At 44.4% G+C, this 14,059-nt stretch overlaps 1 protein-coding gene across 3 annotated transcripts in view; it reads right to left on the bottom strand.

Annotated features, from left to right (window-relative positions):
- The window catches only part of APPBP2 (amyloid beta precursor protein binding protein 2), a 189,870-nt gene that overhangs the window by 114,810 nt on the left and 61,001 nt on the right, over positions 1-14,059 (bottom strand). The gene's annotated exons all lie outside the window — the stretch shown is intronic.

The raw sequence follows: 14,059 nt of genomic DNA, 5'->3' as shown, positions 1-14,059 counted from the left end.
CTTTGACTGGAACGCTGAGCATGCCCAGCATGCCACTATCCATGCATCAACATGGGGTCCCCTCTTCAGTCTTATCATAGAATTCGTAAAAAATAAAATAAACCTAGAGAAACAAAGAAACCCAACTCCGCAAGGTGGTGGGCGAGTTTCATGAGGACTAACATCCTGCTGTCCTTGGAGAACACCTGTTACAGGTAAGCAACTCTGCTTTCTCCATGGACAAGCAGGATGGTAGTCCTCACACATGGGTGAATGTGTAGCTACAGGCTGCTCCCAAACATAAGACACACAGCGCTTAACAGGTGCAAACGTGCACAACAGCTACTGCTGCTACAACTGCACCCGAACCAGGGCCCAAGGTAGGAAGAGTTGAGTTTTATGGCTGGAAAAGATTACGGAGTGCGAAATGACTGTCACGTCATCAAACTTTATCCAAACAGTAACGGGAGGCAAAGGTGTGGAGAGAACTCCAAGTCGCCGCTCTGCAGATCTCGTGTACAGGGACAAATGGGCTACTGAAGCAAACATGGCTCGGACAGAATAAGCTTTGACATGGCCCTCACGTTGCAGTCTCACTTGTGCATAGCAGAAAGCAACTAGCCAGTTGGATAATGCCAGGGTCCTTTTACAGTCTAGAGTGTGCAGGATATGCTCACCCTGGTAGGAGTGTGCCCTTGTAAAAAAGGCGGGTAGGACAATGGATTGATTGAGATGGAACTCCGTGACCACCTTCGGAAAGAACTTCGAATGCATATGCAAGACCACCTTATGACAAAGCTTTGTATAAGGGGGGTAACACCACCAGAGCCTACAGCTCACTAACCCTGCATGCTGAAGTAACCAACACCAAGAAGTTGACCTTCCAGGACAGGTACTTCAGATCGCAAAGCCGCAGAGGCTCAAATGGAGCCTTCGTGAGCTGGGACAAGGACTACATTGAGGTCCCAAGAGACCGTTGGGGGCTGAGTAGGAGGCTTAAGTTGCAACAAGCCTTGCATGAACCACCCCACCAACGGAAATGGAAGTACCATCTCTCCCCTGGTGGTATGCTCTGATGGCAATATGGTGAACCCTCACTGAAGTTGTTCGCAATCTCGACTCGGAGAGGTACAACAGGTACAGCTGAGGTGGGGAACAAGAGAAGGGATCCAGACCGCGCCCAACACACCAAGCTGAAAACCTCTTCCACTTTAGATTGTAGGATTTTCTCGTGGAAGGTTTCCTGGACACCAAGGGGACTCTGGACACTCCTTCCGGGAGGCCCAGTGCATGTACGGTCACCTGGTCAACATCCAAGCCATGAAAAATAGGGCTTGGAGGTTTGGATGGAGGAGCCTGCCCCGGTCCTGAGAGAGGTCCAGAGCAATCCCCAGACAGATCAGAGGGCGCGAGGCCAGCTCCCGTAGAAGAGGGAACCAGATCTGGCAAGGCCAAAAGGGTGCCTCTGTCCTCATGGAGCTTTTGGAGAGTTTGATATTAGTGGAAGGGGAGGACAGGCATACAGCAGACCAGTGCCCCAATGACATGAGAAGGCATCTGACACTGATCCCCTTGTCCGCCCATCCCAGTGAGCAGAATCAACCTACCTTTTTTTTTTTTACACAATTTTTTTTATTTATTGCAAATTTCAATTTATACAATCAAGCATATTCCTTGACATCCAGACATTTTCAACGACCAGTACAAGAAATTACATCTATATATTATTTTACATCCAAAATATTAATCTATACTGTCATTGAAACCAAAGTCCTCAAATAAAGGTATCCAATTCACTTGAAGGCACTTTTAAGAGAAGAAAAGAAAACCTTAAGTAAACATTAGCGTACAGGGATTGTATTATTCAGGGAACAACACAGCATTATTGAGGTGTTACAGCTATTTATTAGCTTCTTCAATACCCGAAGAAGCTCTATCAGAAATAAACTTAGTGAGTTGCGATGGATCATAGAAAATATACTTAACATCATGAGGTTTATATAACATTTGAAAGGGAATTTTAGCATAAACATTGCTCCCATTTGTAGCAATTTGGGTCTCATAATCAAGAATTGCTTCCTTCTTTTTTGGGTTTCTTTAGCCACATCTGGAAATATTTGCACTCATCTTCAAAAATAGCTTTCACGGTTTCTACAGTACATTTTCATAACCCAATCTCTATCAGACTCTAGTAAGAAAGCTATATCTAGAGTTGCAGGTTGAGCTTCTGTAGTATCAGATGATTCAAGAATTTCAGAAACATTTAGTGGAGATAATACTTGAAGATCTTGCCCCTCAACAGATTTTGCTTTCATCGATGGTTTATAATAAATCTTTGTTAATGGTGGAAGAGTTTGTTGAGTGAACATTAACACCTCTAGTGCATATCTGTTCCACAAATCTCTTGCAGAAACCAAGATACTTTAGGAAAATTTATCAATCTGAGGTTTTTCCCTCTAATAAGATTCTCAAGATTTTCCATTTTCCTATTGATTCTCTTTAATTAAAACTCGATGTTGTTCATTTAAATTTCCAATATCTCGACTAACTGCACCCAAAACTCGTTCATTTTTTATATTTTCCTCCTGTAGGTTTCTTACTTGAATTTCCAAATTGGCCATTTTCTTAACCATAAAGTTTTAACTGTAAGGCAATGTTATTATTCAATATAACTAAAGTCTCCCAAATTGTTTCCAATGAGAAAACTTGTGGTCTTACCATCGGGCTGTTTATTTTCAGTTTAAATGACTCTGAACTATCAGTACTTTGTTCCTCCAATAGCTGTAGCATTCCTCCCACTGCATTCTCTCCAGAGATGCCGACAACTTCGGCCTCTACCGCAGCTTCTATCGCTGTTCCCCTTCTGGCCCTTCCCAGGCCACGGACCTCATCAGTATGCACCTGAAAGGACTCCTGATCCGATGTTCTCTTTCCTGCGGTATTCTCTGGGAGTGTTCTCCCAACCGGCGATAAAGATATCATCGAGTCAAGGAGAAGGTCCGATGTTACTGCACCTTCCCGATCCTTCTTCAGCGACTGCTCTCCCGGGTAAACAATCCCACACACCATATGAGCGTCCATCGGGCCAGTTATCGGACTCACCAGGGGGGGCTTCCACAGCTTGCCTCTCCCTGGCCCGTCTCTTATGACCCGAATGCGGCATATTCACGGAAAACAGGTAAACTTCTCAAGAGGAACTCTAAGACTCTCAGCATGGTGTTGCTAATCCACCATCTTGGATCCTTGGGAAGCACCCAATCTACCTTCTTGTTCTCTGGGGAAGCGAACAGATCTATGTCAGAGGTCCCCCATAGGCGAAAGATGCGGTTCACTACCTCTTGATTCAGGGACTACTCAAAAAGTCCACCAAGACGTTGTCTGTCCCGGGAAGATGCCGTTCGAGGGCCCATGACCAGATTTGGACTGCTTCTTGGCAGTGGAGATACGACCCCGTCCCTACCTGCTTGTACAGATAGCACATCGCTATCTGCTTGTCAATCTGAACCAGGATCACCTTATTGCATAGGTGCTCCCTGAATGACTTCAGGGTGTAACAGATCACCCGTAACTCAAGGAAATTTATCTGGGAATACTTCTCCTACAGGGTCCAAAGACCTTGAGTGTGAAGATCTGCAACATGTGCCCCCCAACCCATGTGAGACGCATCTGTAGTGAGGACAATCTGGAGTTGCGGGCCCCAGAAGGGCATATCCCTTGCTCCAGATTGGATAGGGTTTCCCACCACAGCAGGGACTACTGTAGGGCAGTGGTGATCAGGACCCCAGCCCGAAGATCCTGGGTGGCAAGACAGCACTGGGAACGTAAAGTCCACTGCGCTCTGCGCATGTGAAGCTGAACGAACGGAGTGACATACACCGTCACCGCCTAATGTCCCAGAAGTCTCAGAAACTGGTGTGCAGAGACATGGGGGCATCCAGAGATTACTTGAGCAAGGGCAGCAAGGATCTCTGCCATGCCTTGAGGCAGAAAAGCCTTCTTCCGGAGAGTGTCCAGCCTGGCCATGATGAAGTCCAGTTGCAATGAGGGCTGGAGATGTGATTTCGGATAGTTGATCAGAAATCCCAGATTTTCCATGGCGTGTATGGTGGACTGTAGAGAATGCAGTGCTTCCTGACTGGAGTCGCTCTTGATAAGCCAATCATCGAGGTAAAGGAAGACATGTACTCCTTGCCTCCGAAGATAGGCCCCCACCACTGCCAGGCACTTAGTGAAGACACGGGGCGCCGACGCGAGGAGGAAAGGCAGTACGCGATACTAGTACTGCTCTTCTTCTACCAGGAAGTGTAGATACCTCTGATCCACCAGAGAAATGGCAATATAGGCATATGCGTCCGAGACTGAAGGAGCAGAGCCAGTCCCCAGCTTTGAGGAGAGGGTGGATCAAAGTGCTCAACGAGACCATTTTGAACTTTTCTCTGATAAGAAACCAGTTTAACGCCCTCAGGTCCAGAATGGGGCAACAGCCACCAGTTTTCTTGGGATTCAGGAAATACCTGGAGTAGAACCCATCCCCCACTCCAAGAAAGGCACAAGCACCAATGGAGACAGCTCTTGCAGAGGAGACAGTACCAAAGGAACCACAGGCTTGATGCCCTGCAGGGCCCAGCCAACTGAACGTGCCTCTCCAGCTCCTCCTCAAAAGCTGCGGAGGATAGAACAGCTTGAGGAGGGGGAGGCCATGGAATCGGATTGACCCTGGAGACAAGAGGAGGGACTGAACCCTGCATCAGTATCGGTGGGGACCGCTGTGAGTCCTTGGGAGGACCAAAGAGTAGCACCCTCCTCTGCAAGAGACCGCTTCAAGGGAGGCACCTCGGTCGATGCCTTCCTATGGTCTGACTTCGAAGACTATAGGTATCTGTTTCCTAGACTTCTCTCAGTGCTCACTTTGGTCCTTCCTTCAGGACCGATGGAGACGGGGAGGAACCTGACCTGGATCGAGAAGAGTGACTTCGCTCGGTCCCCTGTCCCTACCTCGGGATAGAGGATCAGTAGCAGAGGAGATCAATGCAGAGACTCCCTTCCCTTGCGGTGTGGAAGTCCTGGATGCAGACGACAGATCCAACTTCTTAGTGCTGAACAACTTTTCCATTTTGTCTAACCATGCCAGATGACCCTAAGGGGTCATCTGGGCACAAAGATCATAACCACGGACGTCATGCAATGCCCCAAGGCAGAGGCCACAGACCTCGTGAGGGTCTGTGATGGACATGGTCTGGGGGCATGGATGAAAACCAGACGACGCCATATAGAAAAGAATGTGATAGATGGCCAGCAGCCATCGGGAGGCGACGCAGTCAGTAATCGACCGCGAGGTACCAGAAAATTTACCGAGCAATGAGAAAAACACCCTGAAAAGCGGAGGGACCCGGCAGAACTCAGAAAGAAGAAGAAACAAATGTGAATTCTCACAGAAAAGTGCAAGCTCCATGGCTGCGAGGCTTCAGCTTCATGGTAAAAGAGACTGGAGAGGGACTGTGTGTGGACAGTGGTATGCTGGGCATGCTCAGTGTGCCAGTCAAAGTTTCTAGAAACTTGATGATGTCACCCATGTGTGAGGACTACCATCCTGCTTTGCCTTGGAGAAACTGTGATATCCAAAAAGTTAACTTTCAGTGGTGTAGTCCATTTTGAATCTCATTGAAGAATGAAGTCAATTAAAGCAGTTGAAAAATTGTTAAGAATCTCTTCTCCCTCTGTCCAAATCACAAAATGTTATCAATACACCGGTAATATTTGAAGGATCTAGTCTGATGTTTATTCAAAAATGTCTCTTCTAATTCTGCCATGAAAAGGCTGGGATACTGTAGTGCCATTCTAGTGCATCTGTTCCTTGGATTATGCAGTTTTATTATGCGTTTCAAAAAGCATCTTTAGGAAATAAAAGACTTACTACAGACGTAAAGACGTCAATTCTCTCCCTCCTATAAGCACCATTCTTTAGATATTGCTACAGATATGAGATGCCTTTGTCACTTTGGATGTAGGAAGATTTATTTAGTTAAGCGTTTGAAAAAAGCAAGTTTGCTTACCGTAAACTGTGTTTCCGTAGATAGCAGGATGAATTAGCCATGCTGTCTGGGGAAGCGAGCGATCCCGGGTAGGCGGAGTTTCTCTTAGCTGATCACAGAGTTTTCATCTCTTCAGTTTCTTTGTAGCCAAGCGAGATGTACGTGGAAATAGGAGTTGCTTAGTTGTAGACTGTCTAGGGAGGAGGGAGGGAACGCATTGCTAATTCATCCTGCTATCTACGGAAACACCGTTTACGGTAAGCAAACTTGCTTTTTCCCGTCGCTAGCAGGGTTGAATTAGCCATGTTGTCTGGGAGTCCCAAGCTCCCAGGTTGTGTCCTTGTATATTTATTGCTTGTAGGTTTGGACATCAACCCTTGAAGTGGTAGACAGTCTCATGTTCTTTTAGTGATAAGACTGCTGTACCTAGTGCTGCATCAGAGTTCGTTTGCTGTTGGAGGCAATAATGCGATGTGAATGGACGACCATATTGCCCCTTTGCAGATATCAATTAAGGGAACTTTGTTCAAGTGGGCAACTGATGCTGCAGTGGCACGGATTTGGTGCACCTGAGGCTTTATGAGTAGTTTAATGGAACGTTTATTGTAGCAAAAAAGTATGCATTGTGATAACCAACTGGCTATAGTCCTTTTTGAGACTGGTTGTCCAGGATCATTTGGGTTAAAGGAAAGGAACAGTTGAGAAGGCCTCGAAGTTGACAGAGCCCTTTTCTTATAGTAAGCCAACGCTCTTACAGTCCAACGTGTGTAAACGTTTTTCCCGCTCGTTATGTGGTTTTGGCATAAAAATAGGTAGAATTATGGTTTGGTTAAGATGAAAAAATGTTACCATCTTAGGTAGAAAGGAAGGGTGAGGACGAAGTGTCACCTTGTCATGGAAAAATTCAAGGTAAGGGGAGTAGTCAACCAAGGCTTGTAGTTCGCAGACTCTCCTTGCAGAAGTAATGGCAATGAGAAAAACTGTTTTCCATGTCATATATTTGATGTGACTAGAGTCTAATGGTTCGAAAGGTGGAATCATTAGTTGTTCCAGCACTACATTTAAATCCCATGGAATTGGGGGCTTAGTCACCGGTGGGCGAAGCCGGATCATTCCCTTCATGAATCTAGCAATCAGCAGATGGTTGGACATTGGAAGGTTATTAAAGGGTTCATGAAAAGCTGCTATAACACTGATATGAACTCGTACCGAAGTGGTGGCTAATCCTGCATCGTAGAGCGTGTGCAGATATTGTAGTAATTGAGTGGCAGTGGATGAGAAAGGGTTTATGTTCTTTGGAGTACACCAGTCCAAGTAGCGCTGCCACTTTCCCTTGTAGTTACGTCTGGTTGAAGGTTTACGTGACGCAATAAGAATATCCTCTAGTTGAGAACATAAACCTAAGGGAGTTAGCATTTGCCTTTCAATCTCCACGCTGTGAGATGAAGTGATTGATTCATGGGGTGAAGTAATGAGCCCCCTTCTTATGTCAGAAGATGTGGAAGGTTTTGTAGCGTTATCGGTAGATGAATGGAAAGTTTCACGAGATACACGTACCAGGGCTGTCTCGGCCACACCGGGGCTATTAAAATCATGTCCGATACGTCTTGGATGCATTTCTGAAACGTTCAAGATATGAGTGGAATGGGAGGGTAGGCATACATCATGCCTAGTGTCCATGGAATGAGAAAGGCATCTGGAGCAATCCTTTGATTGCTGGGGTAAATTGAGCAAAAGGTTTGGACTTGTCTGTTTGCTTCCGTGGCAAAGAGGTCTATTCTGGGAAATCCCCACTGTTTGAAGATGTTTTGTGCTACCTCTGGATTCAAGGTCCATTCGTGTGGATGAAAAATCTGACTGAGACAATCTGCTGTTACATTGTCCAGACCTGGAAGATAAGTTACTTGAATCGATACTTGGGCTTTGACTGTCCAATGTAGAATTTCTGTTGCTTCCTGGCATAGAGTCCAGGAACCGGACCCTCCCCTTCCTTGTTTATGTAAAACATGGCTACCTGGTTGACTGTATATACCATGAGGCTAAATCCCCTTATCTGATCCGAGAACGTTTGAAGTGCCATCCAAATGGCTCTTAGTTCCAGGAGATTGAGCTGGTATGTAGATTCCTGAGGGGTCCACAGACCTTGAGTTTTCAGTTTGCCCAGATGTGCTCCCCAACCCCTGTTGGAGGCATCCGTGGTCAGCGTTATCTGGTGAGGTGGTAAACGGAATGGAGCTCCCGAGGCAAGGTTTTTGGGAAGGAGCCACCATCGAATGCCCTCTTTTATTGCGTTTGTAATTTGAATTCTGGTGCTGAGTGGCTGTATGAACTGAGACCACAGAGTCTTTAAACACCATTGTAAGCGGCGCATGTGAACCTCCAGAAACCTATAGAAAATCTATAGAACAACCCTCCAGCCTCCACCACTCGGACTGCATTCTTCCTCCAACGTCCACCACTCGGACTGCATTCATCCTCCAACTTCCACCACTCGGACTGCATTCATCCTCCAACTTCCTCCACTCGGACTGCATTCATCCTCCAGCGTCCACCACTCGGACTGCATTCTTCCTCCAGCGTCCACCACTCGGACTGCATTCTTCCTCCAACGTCCACCACTCGGACTGCATTCATCCTCCAACTTCCTCCACTCGGACTGCATTCATCCTCCAACTTCCTCCACTCGAACTGCATTCATCCTCCAGCGTCCACCACTCGGACTGCATTCTTCCTCCAACGTCCACCACTCGGACTGCATTCATCCTCCAACTTCCTCCACTCGGACTGCATTCATCCTCCAACTTCCTCCACTCGGACTGCATTCATCCTCCAACTTCCTCCACTCGAACTGCATTCATCCTCCAGCGTCCACCACTCGGACTGCATTCTTCCTCCAACGTCCACCACTCGGACTGCATTCATCCTCCAACTTCCTCCACTCGGACTGCATTCATCCTCCAACTTCCTCCACTCGAACTGCATTCATCCTCCAATCCTCCACCACTCGGACCCTTCAGACTCTCTCAACTTCCTGTTCCCTTAACCGGATTCCTTTACCACTCCCTCACCCTAGCAAAGATGGTGACATCCACCACCCCTCATCTACAAAACAGACATAACCACCTTATAAACATCCCACTTTTGAAAAACAACAAAAACTTACTCTGTCTCACCTTCCTTCTCATCAATGCTCAGTCCTTGTCTAAGAAACACATGCTAATTTCCGACATACTACAAGAAAACAACCCTGACTTCTTTGCCATAACTGAATCCTGGCTAAAAAACACCGATCAAGTAATTCTGAACCACCTTACCTACAATGACTACGATACCTTTTCAATCCCCCGAAATTACAAAAAAGGAGGAGGCCTGCTACTTATCATAAAAAAACACTTTTCAATGAAAATAATCCCACATAACCTCCCAAAACAATTTGAAGTTACTCTCTTCGACTCCCAACATTTGCAAGTCTGCCTTTTATACTGCCCACCTAAACTGCTAGACAGCAACATCTCTCCGCTCATCGAATTTCTTATTTCAAATATCAATTTTAAAAAACCTTCTATCATCCTTGGAGATTTCAACCTCCATACAGATGCCAACCCCTGTTCTCCTAACTGCAAAACCCTACTTGACATGCTGTCAAGTTTAAACTTCATCCTTCAAGTGAACAACCCCACTCATAAGGCAGGTCACACACTTGACCTGATTTTCACCAATAATTTCTTCACAAACACTTCCATCTCTCACATCCCAGTTCCATGGTCTGACCACCATCTCCTACTCTGCAAGTCTCAATCGAACTACAACAACCCAACAAATAATAATTCTACAAAAAAATCCTTCAAATTCCGTCCTCCTTTTCAAACGAATCTTCTCCTTCAAGAGCTAGGACATCAACTAGCAAATCTTGATTTATCAAACATAAACAACGCTATCCATTCCTGGTCTGCAATCACTGAAACAACCGCTAACACCATTAACCCGGAGAAGATCAAACATCTAAAGAACAAAAATGAAATTCAAAACCCCTGGTTTAACACCACCCTAAAAAACATGAAATCAGCTCTCAGGAAAACAGAGAAAGAATGGCAAAAAAATAAGCTTCCTGCTTCACAACAAAAATACCGTACACAATTAGCGGCCTACAAAAAATCAATCCAAAACACAAAACGGAACTACTACGGCTCTAAAATTATTAATTCCTCTAACAAACCCAAATCCTTGTTCAACTTTGTAAATAACCTCATCTCTGATATCTCCACCTCCAACGCAACTTTCACCAATAAAAACCTAAGCCAAGATTTAGCCTTCTTCTTTAAGGACAAAATCTCCAAAATAACAGATAACTTTAACTCCACTTCAAGCTTCAGTTTTCAATCATCAACTATTAACATTCCTCCTTGGCTCGATTTCAGACCTATCTCCTTCATAGAAACAGAAAAAATGCTGAAGAAAATCAACCCTGCACGACACGAACTTGACACCATTCCCACTCGAGCATTTAAAGAAATTGCTTATCCTTTAGCTCCAACAATTTCAGCAATCATCAACAAGTCGCTCGAGGAAGGTGAGCTGCCCCCCAAGTTAAAAATTGCCACCATCACACCCTTATTAAAGAAAAAAAACCTCAACCCAGATGACCTAAACAACTACCGCCCAATCTCCAACCTACCCTTTTTCGCCAAAATGATTGAGAAGGCAGCTTTGAAACAACTCAACGAACATTTAGACGATAACAAAATTCTCTTTCCCTCCCAATTCGGCTTCAGAAAAAACCACAGCACTGAAACCCTCCTACTTAACCTCTCCAATACCATCCTAAGAGGTCTTGACAACAAAAAAAGATACCTGCTGATTCTTTTAGACCTCTCTGCAGCCTTCGACACAGTGGATCATAAAATTCTTATCTCATGTCTAGAATCCATTGGACTAGCTGGCAAGACTCTTAGTTGGTTTACATCCTTCCTCAATAATAGACACTTCAAAGTTTCTCACAACAATTGCTCATCAAACCCCATCCCCCTCGAAACAGGTGTGCCACAAGGATCAGCACTATCACCCATCTTATTCAACATTTACCTTACCCCTCTTTGCCATCTCCTATCTAGACTCGACATAACGTACTACATGTACGCCGATGACATACAATTCCTCATTCCAATTTCCTCCTCAATAGAAGATGCTATGTCTAAAGCAGCTTCACACCTAGACACAATCAGAAACATGCTAATTCATCTCAAACTATGCCTAAATACCAGCAAAACTGAATGTATCCTAATTGCCAAAAAAAGTCCTGATCATAAAACAATTCCTCCCTTCCACTTTGATAAGACCCTCGTCCATCTTAAAGAGAGCGTTAAAGACCTGGGATTTTGGTTAGACATTGACCTAAACTACAAAAAACACATCGCTACAAAAATAAAAGAAGGATTCTACAAACTTCAAATATTAAAACATCTAAAACCTCTGCTTCACCCCCACAATTTCAAAACCGTCCTACAAGCCCTCTTATTTTCCAGTCTGGATTACTGCAACTCCCTTTTGATTGGCCTTCCTAAATCTTCTTTGAGACCCCTACAGCTCCTTCAGAACGCTGCAGCCAGAGTACTAACAGGTAAAAGAAAAACCGATCACATTACACCTGTTCTCAATCAATTACAATGGCTCCCTATTGAAAAAAAGAGTAGAATTCAAAGTTCTCTCTATTCTTCACAATGCTATATACAAAGCCGATTACTCCACCTTTGATGACATCATTCACTTACATTGCTCTCAACGAACAACAAGAACGACTAGTAAAATCCAACTTGTGATTCCCTCACTCCCACAGGCCAAATTATCCTCCACCAGAAACAGAGCCCTTTCCATTATTGGCCCTAAACTTTGGAATTCATTACCTCATTTCCTCACCAATCAAGAAAACTTAAAATCATTCAAAAAAGACCTAAAAACCTGGCTACTCAGCCAATCTTTTAAAGACTGCACTCAATGAACTTATAGTACATTAACATAGCCTGCTATCTTTCAAAATCTCCTTCAATCAATCTCCCTGTTTCATGATGCAGATGTCCTCTGTTTTTCATTGTTCCCAGATATCTCTGTTCACCTACTCAGGGTTTCCACCCTGTGTTATCCTGTTATACTCATTCTCCTTGTTATGTCTTTGCTCATCATTGTTAATTTTTGATATTTTTAAATTTCAAACATCGTTCAATGTAACAAGTTGTTCTGTATGTAAACCGGAGTGAAGGCAACTCTGCTATACATCGGTATATAAAAAATGCTAAATAAAAGTCTGGTGTGAGGAACCACATAGATAGCTGCTGCCATATGACCCAGAAGTTGTAGAACCTGGCGTGCAGATGTCCGATTTCGGTGAAGTAGGCTGTGTGCCAGTGATTGTATGTTCTGCATCTTGTCTTGAGGAAGGTACGCTCTCTGTTCTACCGTATTTATGAGAGCGCCTATGAACTGAAGTATTTGAGTCGGTTGTAGGTGAGACTTCTCGAAATTGATAAGAAATGCCAACCTTTGAAGGCATTTGATCATGCGTAATGTATGATTTGTCAGTGTAAACTGATCCGATGCTACTATTAACCAGTTGTCCAGATAAGGAAATATTTGGATCGAAAGTTTCTTGAGGTGAGCCACCACCACTGCTAGACATTTGGTGAATACTCTTGGGGCTGAAGATAGGCCAAATGGGAGAGCCTTGTATTGGTAATGTATATCCAGAACTTGGAAACAAAGGTAATGCCAAGAAGACAGGTGGATTGGTATATGGGAATATACATCCTTCAGGTCGATGGAACATAGCCAATCGTTGTGCTGAATCAATGGTCGGATATTTTTGAGAGAAGTCATTTTGAATTTCTCTCTCTGTATGTGTTTGTTGAGTAGTCTGATATCTAGAATGGGTCGTAGGCCCCCCCGACTTCTTTGGAATGAGGAAATATTGGGAATAAAACCCTTGGTGATGTTGATGAAGGGGAATAATCTGTATAGATTGTTGAATTTGTAGGTTGTTCAATTCCGCTGTGAGGGATGTGGAGTGGGATTGTATCATCCTCTTCGGAGGAATATGAGGAAGAGAAGGAGTGGATTGAAAATTTAGAGAGTAACCGTTTTTGATAATGTTGAGTACCCACTGATCTGAAGTGATGGATTCCCAATTGTGGAGAAAAAATTGAAGGCGTCCTCCTATGAAAACCGGTAGTGGTGATGGCTGTATTAATTTCAAAAAGAGGAGGCAGGTTTCTGTTGAGGGGCTGGCATTTGTTTTACTTGTCTTTGTTGTCTGGCACGACCCCTAGAACCCGGTGGAGCTGTATTTCTTGGAGGGACATACGGTTGAGGCCTGTACTGCGAATAAGGCCTATTGTATGGTCTGGAGTAATACCGGCGACAGTAAGGATAAAATTGATGTTGCGATTTTTGAGAATCTGCAGGAGTGGTAAGAGAGAGTACAGCTGCGCTTTGTTCCTTCATATGGGAGACTGTCTCCAAATTTATCTCTAAAGAGATTGTCACCCATACATGGGATGTCGGATAACTTCTCAAGCACATCAGTTCGAATTGCGCTGGCTTTGAGCCAAGCCATACGTCTGTTCACTATAGCCGAAGCTGACGCTCTTGCTGAAGATTCAAAGGATTCGTAAATGGAGTGCAGTAAATGCCTGAGTCCTTCTTCCATATCTAAGAAAGATTGGTGTGGTGTGTTGTCCTCCGAAAGACACAGTGGACGCAGTTTTTGAAGTGATTCGAAAAGGTACTGCATAGTGTAAAACTGATGATGCTGTATCCTGTTGGTGAGCATGGAGGAGTGATAAATCTTTTTGCCAAAATCACCTAGGCATTTATTCTCTCTGCCCGGTGGAGTATTTGAATGCAACTTATTACGATTTGCCTTGGACAAGGCTGATTCTACCACAATGGATTGGTGGGGAAGTTGGGCAGATTCGTAAATTGATGAATTACGCATCTTGTATTTGATGTCAATTTTCCTTGAAGTAGCCGGTGATGAGAAAGGAGTTTTCCAAATTTTA

The sequence above is a fragment of the Rhinatrema bivittatum genome, chromosome 8 (assembly GCF_901001135.1).
Source record: "Rhinatrema bivittatum chromosome 8, aRhiBiv1.1, whole genome shotgun sequence".
Taxonomy (NCBI): domain Eukaryota; kingdom Metazoa; phylum Chordata; class Amphibia; order Gymnophiona; family Rhinatrematidae; genus Rhinatrema; species Rhinatrema bivittatum.
The sequence above is the reverse complement of the archived record's forward strand: the minus strand, read 5'-3'. Positions and strand labels throughout refer to the sequence as shown.